This window comes from Salvia splendens, chromosome 6, assembly GCF_004379255.2.
Source record: "Salvia splendens isolate huo1 chromosome 6, SspV2, whole genome shotgun sequence".
Classification (NCBI taxonomy): Eukaryota; Viridiplantae; Streptophyta; class Magnoliopsida; order Lamiales; family Lamiaceae; genus Salvia; species Salvia splendens.
The window spans coordinates 22,982,835-22,993,604 of record NC_056037.1 but is presented as its reverse complement, the minus strand read 5'-3'; the positions used below and the strand labels follow the sequence as shown (position 1 = coordinate 22,993,604).

The following is a 10,770-nucleotide window of genomic DNA, read 5'->3' as shown; positions in this document are numbered from 1 at the left end:
GACTAAGCTAGAGAACTGAACTAAGCTAAACTAAGACGGAAAATAAAGGATCAGATCCTCTTCATGTGGTGGCACCTCCTCTATTTATAGGCCCTGCACAACCTCCAGCTGGATAACGATCTTGGCAGGGAATATTCGCTCATACTGAGAGTGAGCAACTCATTGATTGCTACGCGCCCTTCTTCTAGAATGACGACGCTTTTCAACAACAGAATCATGACTCAGCTCCGTCCTTGCGTCTCATATTTCAGCACGTGTCCCCTTCTAGAACGTTGTCATTGATAACAGAATGCTGCACATCATCCAGCTCATAGCCTCGCGTGTTCTTCTTCTAGAAGCCAGCGGTCCCCTCCTAACTGCTTGATCTCCCCCTTTGATCAACTCCCTAGAAATCTGGTCTTTTTCGCCTATTGTACTCGTTTGATCAGTTTGGCCTTGTTGCCTTGGTCAAGCGGCATTCCTGCACATTTAACACTTGCTTTGCGCGATAAACCGATCAACTAGAGTACATTTTACCCTTAAACCGATGCATAAAATGAGCCTTATCATATAACTTTTGAATACCAAATGTGAAAATTTAAATTGTTCAAATGCAAGTTCAGTATAAATGAATATTTAGTGTCCATTTATAAATAATGAGAAATGATAAATGCATTTGAATCTACGAATTTCAAAGAAGAATGATGGCATCAATGGTAGCCGATGGCTCCAGGGAATGCTCCTGCAAAGAAAAAGGTGAGTCGGTAAATACTTTTTACTCTGGACAAAGAGTAAAGAGTGAATAGTATTTTTAAATAGTGCAGGGAATGCTCCAACGTTCAATCTCATTTCTTTGCCTCGGAACATGGGCGGACCCACCTTGACAAAGGGTGGGACTTCAACCCTTAATAAATTAATTTTTAATACTCCTATTTCAAGATATTCATATCTTTAAGTGGCACATAATTTTACGAGGAGTTGTTAGGTAGAGTAAGTAGAGAGAGAAATATAGTTGAACATTTAATAAGTGATTGAGAGAGTGATTTATTTCTAAATATAGGTAATGGACATCTTATGTGAGACAAACTAAAAAGACAAGGTGGACATCTTGAATGGGACGCGGGGAGTATATCTTTTTATAATTTTTTTGTAATTTATTTCTATTTTATACATATAATTATATTAAAGCCCTTATTAATCATATAATTTACCTAAATATATTTTTAAAAGCATCAGCAACGCTCTCTTATCTCGTCTCGGAGAGACGAGACGGATAAGAGACGGCGTTGTAGCCTTCCGTCTCGGTCTCGTCTCGCCACGCGCGTTGGCGACGTGGCGAGCTCCGGTTCGTCCGTGACACCCACTCGTCGGCCCGCGAGTGGGCGTCGTTTTTATCCGAAAAAAGGTTTTTTTTTTATTTGTTTTAAAATTCAGGAAAAAATTGAAAATTAAAAAAAAAATCCCAAAAAAATACTAGCCATTTATAGCTGTTTTTTGCAAATTTTTGTATTATTTTTTTTTTTAAGCCCCCAATCACTTCTATAAATATCAAATCATTCCCACAAATTAATCCACCATGAAAAAACTCTCTATTCTCACTCAAACACTCTACATTCTTCATCTCAAAACATTATTCTTCTCCCAAATTTAATCCATTCATGGATCCATTTGAGCAAATGCGTCGAATAAAAAAAATCAAACACCTTGAATTATCAAGTATCGTTGGAATGCACAGACTAAAAATTCGTCATAGCTCTCTCCCAAATTCGAAATAAAATTCTTCACCTCCCCAAGTCTATCACTGCGAATTTTTGTTGCCTTGAGCTTTGATCCCACAGAATAAGACGTCGCAACTGAAGATATTGTCACGCCCGCATTTTCTAAGGATAGAAAATACGGTTGATCGCGACTAGGGGAGGATTAAAGGAGTGGGGAAGAAAGGGGAAAAAAACATACACATTTGACCAAAAATTTAATAATTGGATTAACTTTGAAAACGTCATAATATTAACTTAACAATAATACCAACCTTAAGTAAATAAAGAATGGACAATAAACAATTTTCAAACGAGTTAGACTCTCCACGAATAAACAATTCTAAAGAAAAGGACTCTTAGCGGAAGCGTTCAAGACACGGAAAATGCCGAGTATGAAGACACGACAAAACCAACAATTATTAACCATGACAAAACAATCCATGGACTCTGCTCAACATCCTCCACGCCCATCGCCGCTCAATCTGCACATTAAGAAAAACAATATGCAGGGCTGAGTACTTGATGCACTCAGTGGACACATGCCAAAACATAGTTTGTCAAGCCATAATCAAGTGACCTTGGGGGTTTTAATTAAAAGAAACCCAAGTACACCAAAACATATATTTCACAAGTTCGGTCGGCCAACCATTTTCCATCCACATTCACCATCACCATATCTGAACATACATGACAAGGAACGTGGCCACGAACCAAGTCACTAGACCGGCCAACTCCAAAGAGATAGCACACGATCTACGGGGTGTACACTAGTCCGAGCAGGGTTTGCGGCCCTACTGGGACCCGAATTCGATTTAACATACATGGCATAGCCACTTCAGATAGGTTCATTCAAATACAAAACATGGCAAGACAAACACTTTCCACCTCCTTTCACATAAAATGTATTTAGGACATAGTCCTTATTAAAAAAGAAAGTCCACCTTAACAGCTTAACTCCTTAATCACTTTCTGTTCCCACCGCAAACAACGTGCACAAGCTCACCCTTTTTGAAATAACATGATATTCAAAAATCAGACTTTGCAAAATAATTAATTTAACAATGCATGCATCCTAAGTGTGTTCAATTCATCCTTTCATCTTTTCTTAGAAAAACCACATATCTCCAACTCGTTCCACAATCAACTCGAAATTTAAAAACTCGGACTCATCAACTAACCGAAACGGCATCAACAAAAATATACTCCCATCCGTCGGTATCAATCTCACATACAAGAGACACTCATGAATTTAAAATAATGTAGTCCAAAAGAATAAATCCCTTTTCTCAATTAAATTCCAATTAGCCCAAGGCAAGAATGGCCCAAGAAAGAAAGAAAAAAAATGAAAAACTTAAACTAAAGAAAAGAAACAGTAGCTAAACGAAAGTCCCTGCCACCACACGTATACTTTCATTTTACAACATATCTATACACATATATTATTATATTTATAAATCAACACATCAATTTTTAATTATCCAACTTAATTAGTCAAGGAGAAAAGTAAAGGCTGTAACTTTGATATACTCACTGCCATAACCCCCTTAAAGAACAAAAAGAAAAGTAAAAGCTGTAATTTAATATATATTCCCAATTTAAAACATGTTAGCAAATAAAAGTCAAGAACTCCCCCTTTTTTCAAAGTTCACGTATTGCCTCCCCTTCCTATCTCTTTTTTTTAAACATAATCTTAAGTGTTTTAAAACAATAATATACAACCCATTCCATACACAGTACACATACATCCTTTTCAACATACACACAAAAATATGTAAAAAGAATTAATGATGAGGAAAGAGAAAGAAATGAAAGAAGTCAGTACATAAAATACTCCCAATCACCCCTACCCGTCTTCTTCTCAAATTGACCAGAACAAACGTCTCTCTCTAACTCTCACAGGAACACAAATTCGGCCATAGCTCTCTCTGGTTTTTAACATTTTCCCTCAAAATCACAAATAGAAGATACCCAATTCTCTCTTCTAAACTCACGTCTCTTTTTTCCAAATCTAAATCTTTTATTATTTCTAATTGTTTGATTTCGTGAACTACTATGATTGTGTGAAACTATGTCATGGAATTGAAGAGGAGAAAAAAAAAATACCTTTGGAAATAAGCAAACTTCGCACACAAACACGGTAATCACAACACTCTCAGCTTCTCCTTCCCACTGTAAAATTCGAATTTTGGAATCAACAAATATGGGGGTTTTCGAATTCAATTGATGGAGAAGAAAATTACCTTACCGGAGGAGGAGAAAAATTGCAGAACAGGAGACGGTAATTTGCTGAGAGTAAAGGGAAGATATGTATACGTATGTATGTGGCGTAAAAAGGGGTATTTGGTTGGAGAGATTTTAGGAGTGGAGGTTTTGGAGAAGAAAAGATAACGTGTAGAAAGGGTTTAGGAAATAATGGCTATATATTAAAAGTAGCCCAATTGAATAAGGATAAATGGGCTAAAGATAAAAATAGACAAAAGTGATAGGTCCGTATATATAATTTTAGTACATTGATTAAATTGTGGTGTTTTATTATTTAGTACTTTGGTGTTATTCCAAGTACATTGTAAACGAACGCCCAAAATTTTCCCATCGACGACTCTCACGTCAAACTCGTCGACAACTTACAACACACAAATAATCAACCATAATTCAAGCATTCACAACCAATCAAAACAAACACGATATTTTATTCCAGGTCTATCACTCGCTCGTTCTAAAAAAAATAAAAAAAAAATCTTAACTTAAAAAGATAGAAAAAAAAGCGGGTATGACAGATATCTTGTTCTGCTTCTTTGAGTTTTGAGATTTTGAATTTAGAGAGAGTGAGCGGAAGATTTTAAATTATGTATTTTTTATTTTTTAGGGATTTTATTAATGTGGTTTTTAATTTTTTTAGAATTTTAAGTTGTAATTTTATTTTATTTAATGAAGCGTGTTTTTATTAATTGAATTTGTTGGAAATAAAAATAAAAAATGAAATTGAATGAATAGTTAAGGGATGAGATGGTTAAGAGGCGGATAAAAGATGGAGGGTTGCAGGTTCTATCTCTTAGTTAAGAGATGGAGTGAAAAGTACAGTGGGGCACATGGATAGTTAAGAGATGAGACGGTTAAGAGACGGATAAGAGACAGCGTTACGGATGGCCTAAATACTCCCCCCGTCCCATAATAATTGTCACTCTTTTCCATTTCGGTCTGTCCCACAATAATTTTGTCACACTTCATTTTTACCATAAATGGTAAGTAGGTCTCACATTCCACTAACTTACTTCACTCACATTTTATTATAAAACCAATATAAAAAGTAGGTCCCACATTGCACTAACTTTTCCAATCAAACTTTTCTTTACATTTCTTGAACCCGTGCCGACAATAAGAGTGACAATTATTGTGAGACGCATGGAGTAATATTTTAAAAATATATCCCTTACTAATGCATTTTGGTATCCACCCCTACCTCGAAAACATGTAAAAAAGGAGTAACATGAAGGGGTTTGACATAATTTAGATTATCATTGCACCTAGTGTTCAAAGTTTCATGCGACACGAAAGGAAAGATATTTTGACTTTAAGAATTTCATAATAATACCTTCAAAAATTCAAAGAACACTCCCACAGCCTCACACTACATGTGTAAGCTGTTAGTATAAAAGGGGTGATTGGTTTTCATCACCATCACACCAAAGCCCACTCTCTTCTACGCACTCAAATTCTTCACTTTTAAGAAATTTGCAATGAGAAGAAGACTAGCCAGTGTTCTTTTTATTTGGTCCTTTTCCCACTTCATCTAAGTAAATTTCTTTTCAAAATCTTGTGTACCAACCATGCCTTTTTGAAAATCATGTAGCACATAGCCACTGCCCCAAAATTCATAACCAACACTACAAAACACAACATATTTACCGACAGAATTCCGTCGGTAATGTAGGAAAAACATGTGGGAAATTAGAAGGGTCTCAAAACCTTTCCTTTTCCTAAGTCTTTTGGCTTTTCAACCTCCAAGTGTTTATGAGGTACCTTAATGCCTAGACCTCTCATGTGGCCACTCCTATCCTATAAATAGGTGTGGATTTGAGAGATAGAGATAAAAACACCAACAATCATTCTCCCTTTCTCTAGTCTCAAGCATTCTAGTGTGCATCTTAGGAGCATTATCTAGCTCAATTCTCAGAACTCCATCAAGTTCGCTGGTGCCTAGCGGGTTTGAGGTGCTTCTACACGCTAGGAGGAAGTCGTTTTATCTTTGGGGGAATACGCCATTCCGTGAGCACTAGTCGGGGCGTAATTTGTCTTGCGGAAAGAGGGCTTTCCTCGACTCGACTTATAAATTTGGTTTGCTTTATTTCCGTTGTAATTTTCATTCCTCTTCTTGTTGCAAGTTTCCTTTTGATTGTAATAGTTAGAGTACCGCCTGTACACGGCTTGGGAATCTCTTCCCTCTATTTCCAACAATCGCAAGACAAATTAGTGTACTCTTCTAAGACAGGGTTATATCAATCGAAGTTGGAGAAAACATGAGCTGCAAAGCTGGAATGAAGAAACGAACAGTACCAATGTTCATAGGCTACGAAATGGTTAATTCCTTGAGATCTACTCTCTTGAGAATTGTGTTTATCGTTTGTCATTTGACAAGCAAGACCAATTGGTAGTAGTAATTGGGATGCATGGGTTGTTGAATATACCAATACACATATGGTTCAATATAATTGTGTACTTATTGGTGGAGACAATATTGTGCAAATTATTTGAACGTGTTGTTATAAACTACAATGATCTCGAGGTGGTCGCAATGGTCTCCGATGTGAACCATGGTAACAATTCAAATGAATGGTTTGTTGATACAGGTGCCACATGTCATGTGTGCTCTGAAAGAAGCATTTTTTCTACCTACAAATCTGTTGGAGGTAGAAAAGTACGTATGGGAAACCAAGCCTCTTCTAAGGTGGTTGGTATGGGTAATGTGTTCCTAAAATTAGGATCTGGAAAAGTTCTTACCCTTAGGGATGTACTAAATGTCCTAGACATCCGAAATAATTTGGTGTCAGGCTCACTTCTAGTAAATCATGGATTTTCACTAGAATTTGAGTGTGAAAAGGTTATATTGACCAAGTATGAAAGGTTCATAGGTGAAGGTCACCTAGTGAATGGGCTTTTTGAGCTGAATGTTACGGTCATTCACCATGGAAAAGGAATAAGCAATAAGGAAGATGACACATCCTCTTATTTGCTTGAAAGCTCTGATTTATGGCATAATAGATTGGGACATGTAAATCTAAATGATATAAAAAGATTAGTAAATCTTAATTTACTAAAAGTAGATAAGTTTAACTCACAAGAAAGATGTGAAGTGTGTGTTGAAGCCAAAATGGCTAAACTGCCGTTCCATTCGGTAGAGCGAAGCACAAAACCTCTTGAATTGATCCATACAGACGTGTGTGATTTGAAATTTGTGCAAACAAGAGGTGGTAAAAAGTATTTCATCACATTTATAGATGATTGCACAAGGTATTGTTACCTTTACTTATTAGGAAGTAAAGATGATGCAATTGAAGCGTTCAAAGACTTCAAAAATGAAGCTGAAAATCAACTTAATTGTCGAATTAAGTGTGTTCGAAATGATAGAGGTGGTGAGTATGTAGCGCCGTTTGCAGAATTATGCCATGCAAGTGGAATAATTCACCAAACCACAGCTCCATATTCTCCTCAATCAAATGGTGTTGCTGAACGCAAAAATCGAACACTAAAAGAGATGATGAATGCTTTGTTGATTAATTCAGGATTACCCCAGAACATGTGGGGGGAGGCTGTGTTAACAGCGAATCATATCCTGAACAAAATTCCACTAAAAAATATGGATGTGACTCCTTATGAGTTGTGGAAAGGCAAGAAACCTTCGTATTCATACCTCAAAGTGTGGGGGTGCTTAGCGAAGGTAGAAGTGCCTCCTCCGAAACAAGTTGCAATAAGCCCTAAAACAGTCGATTGCATCTTTATTGGCCATGCACTTAATAGTAGTGCATATCGTTTCCTAGTCCATAGGTCAGCTGTGCTTGGCGTGGCTGAAGGAACAACGATTGAGTCAAGGAATGTTATATTCTTTGAGAATGTGTACCCTTGCAAGAAGCAGGAGAATCGTTCTAGTGAAAGAATGATGGATGAATCCACTAGTTCTAATCCACTAGTTCTAATCCTCCAAAAAGGACGAGTTCAAGTCCTGAGGATATAGAACCAAGACGTGGTAAAAGAGTTAAAATTGCTAAGACTTTTGGTCCAGAGTTCATAACTTTCATGTTGGATGGTGAACCAAAGTCAGTGGCGGAAGCTTTGTCTGGCCCAGACGCAGCGTGGTGGCAAGAAGCTATCAACAGTGAAATTGAATCCATCATGAGAAATAACACTTGGGTGTTAGTAGAATTGCCTGAAGGCTGTAAGGCTTTAGGGTGCAAGTGGATTCTGAAAAGGAAATATAAGCCCGATGGTACTATAGATAAGTACAAAGCTCTCCTAGTTATCCAAGGCTTTAAGCAGAAAGAAGGGTATGACTTTTTTGATACCTATTCACCTGTTACGAGAATCACTTCCATTCGGGTACTTCTTGCGATTGCTGCTTTGCACAATCTTGAGATTCACCAAATGGATGTGAAAACTGTGTTTCTGAATGGTGATTGGAAGAAGAAATATATAGGGAACAACCCGAAGGGTTTGTTGTGCCTTGGCAAGAGCGTAAAGTATGCAAAGTGGTAAAGTCATTATATAGGTTGAAGCAAGCACCATTGCAATGGCATCAAAAATTTGACAAAGTGATGTTGGCAAATGAATTCACTATCAATGAGTGCGATAAGTGTGTTTACATTATGAACACAGATAACGGTTTTGTTATTGTGTGTCTTTATGTAGATGATATGTTGATTATGGGCAGCAATAGTGCCATTATCAACGAAACCAAAAATATGTTGAAGAGAAATTTCGACATGAAAGATATGGGTTTAGCTGATGTGATTCTCGGAATCAAAATTAAAAGGAATCATGAGGGAATTGCTCTGACACAATCTCATTATATTGAGAAAGTGCTAAAGAAATTTCACTCGTTCGATTGTGAGCCAGCTAAGACTCCATTGGAACCCAACGTGCATTTGAGTAAGCACACGGGTGAGCCTGTAGCTCAAGAAGAATATGCAAGGATCATAGGGAGTTTGATGTTTATCACAAACTGCACCCGACCAGATCTTGCGTGTACGGTGAATAAGCTGAGCCGATTTACGAGCAACCCAAGCAAGGAACATTGGAAAGCTCTGCGTAGGGTTTTGAGATACTTGAAGTATACTCTTAACTTTGAGCTGCAGTATACAAGATATCCCCAAGTACTTGAAGGGTACTGTGATGCAAATTAGATCTCTGATTCAAAAGACTCATTTTCGACAAGTGGGTATGTGTTCGCTGTGGGGGGTGGTGATGTCTCATGAAAATCAACGAAACGGACGTGTATTGCTTATTCCACCATGGAATCTGAGTTTATCGCATTGGATAAAGCAGGGGAAGAAGCCGAGTGGCTCAGAAATTTCCTAGAATGTATTCCATGTTTGAAGAAGCCAGTGCCGACAGTAGTGATATACTGTGATAGCCAATTGTAAGTCTCGACATATTCGTCGGTAAGTCTCGACATATTCGTCGGCGACATAATACCGTCAGACAATTGATCACAAGTGGTGTTATCACAGTTGACTATGTAAGATCAGTTGATAACTTAGCGGATCCGTTAACAAAGGGTTTAAACCATGATCAAATGCATAAATTGCTAAAAGGAATGGGACTGAAAACCACATCTTAAAAAATGATTATAGTGGTAACCCAACCATACGATTGGAGATCCCATGGGCTTGGTTCAATGGGAAAACGAAGCTGTACAAATCTAGCTGTAACACTCAGAAGATTTTAATCTTCGCCCATTATTTATAAATCATTGAGTGTTGTAACCTCCATGTGGTAAGAGGCTAAGTCTTGACTTTTAATGATTCTTAGAAACCTCGAGGAGGTGGGTATTGCAGGATACCTGGAAAAGAATCACCTATGTAAGTGAAGAAGTGTGGGCCGCTTCAACATGTGAATAACTTATGAATCCAAAGTTGTAACGCCCCACTTTTCGAACCCTAATTTTGGAACCCTAAGACGTTGCATTTATTGCTTTGATTGTCACGAATTAAATGATGAATTGTTATGTGAATGATTCGATGACCTAATTTTGATTTGACCTAGTCAATTTCGTTGATTTTATGGCGTGGCTTAAATTAATTGATGTGGAATGAAATATATTGCGGTGAATTATATTTTTAAGGGGAATGAGATTTAAGATAGAATCATAAATAATTACCTTGTCCTTTTATTGTGGAAATATTGGCCACTACCAAACTTATTGGAGAGGAATTCTATTTCTTGGATTTAATTATTTATTTTGGGATAATTATCCAAATTAAATCCTAAAGCCTAATTACCTTACTTCCTTCTTGATAAAAATCGGCCCCTATTATTTTCTTAGGGGGATTCGAAATCTCCTAATTTGTAGGAGAAGGAAATTATTTATTATTTATTTTGATCCCTTAATTATTTCTTTCCATGTTTTAATTGGAATGTCCTAGCAAATCTTTCCCTACTCTATTTTATTAAAGATTTGGAAATTATTCCTTGTGGGAGGAATATTTCACACGCCTACTATCATATTATTTGGGAGGATTTTTATTAATTTTCCTGCTCCGTATTATTTTATTCTGCTCTGTGAAAACACCAAATTTAAATCAAAGGCTAATTAAATAGCCATGATTTTCGAAATATCCTCCTTATTTCTCCATCAATTACACGCCAATTACCTCCATCAAATCTCCCCAAATCTCTCCCATCTTTATTGTGATTATTCTCCAATTATTCTCTAATTAATTGGGAGATATTCTATTCCCTAAACTCTATAAATAAAAGACTCCTAAACCCTACCTCAAATCACACGCCTCCCACCTCAATCACACGCCCCCTCCCTCTTCTC

At 37.0% G+C, this 10,770-nt stretch overlaps 1 long non-coding RNA gene across 2 annotated transcripts; it reads right to left on the bottom strand.

Moving 5' to 3' along the window:
- Positions 1-1,938: 1,938 nt before the first annotated feature.
- Positions 1,939-4,137, bottom strand: LOC121806520. Of its 2 annotated transcripts, none has more exons than XR_006051677.1 (3): positions 3,977-4,137; positions 3,840-3,905; positions 1,939-2,218 (listed from the first exon to the last, which is right to left on the bottom strand). It is a non-coding gene; the product is annotated as an uncharacterized LOC121806520 (long non-coding RNA). The 2 variants fall into 2 exon arrangements; XR_006051676.1 differs by having other exon boundaries at positions 3,982-4,137.
- Between the last annotated feature and the right edge of the window lie 6,633 nt (positions 4,138-10,770).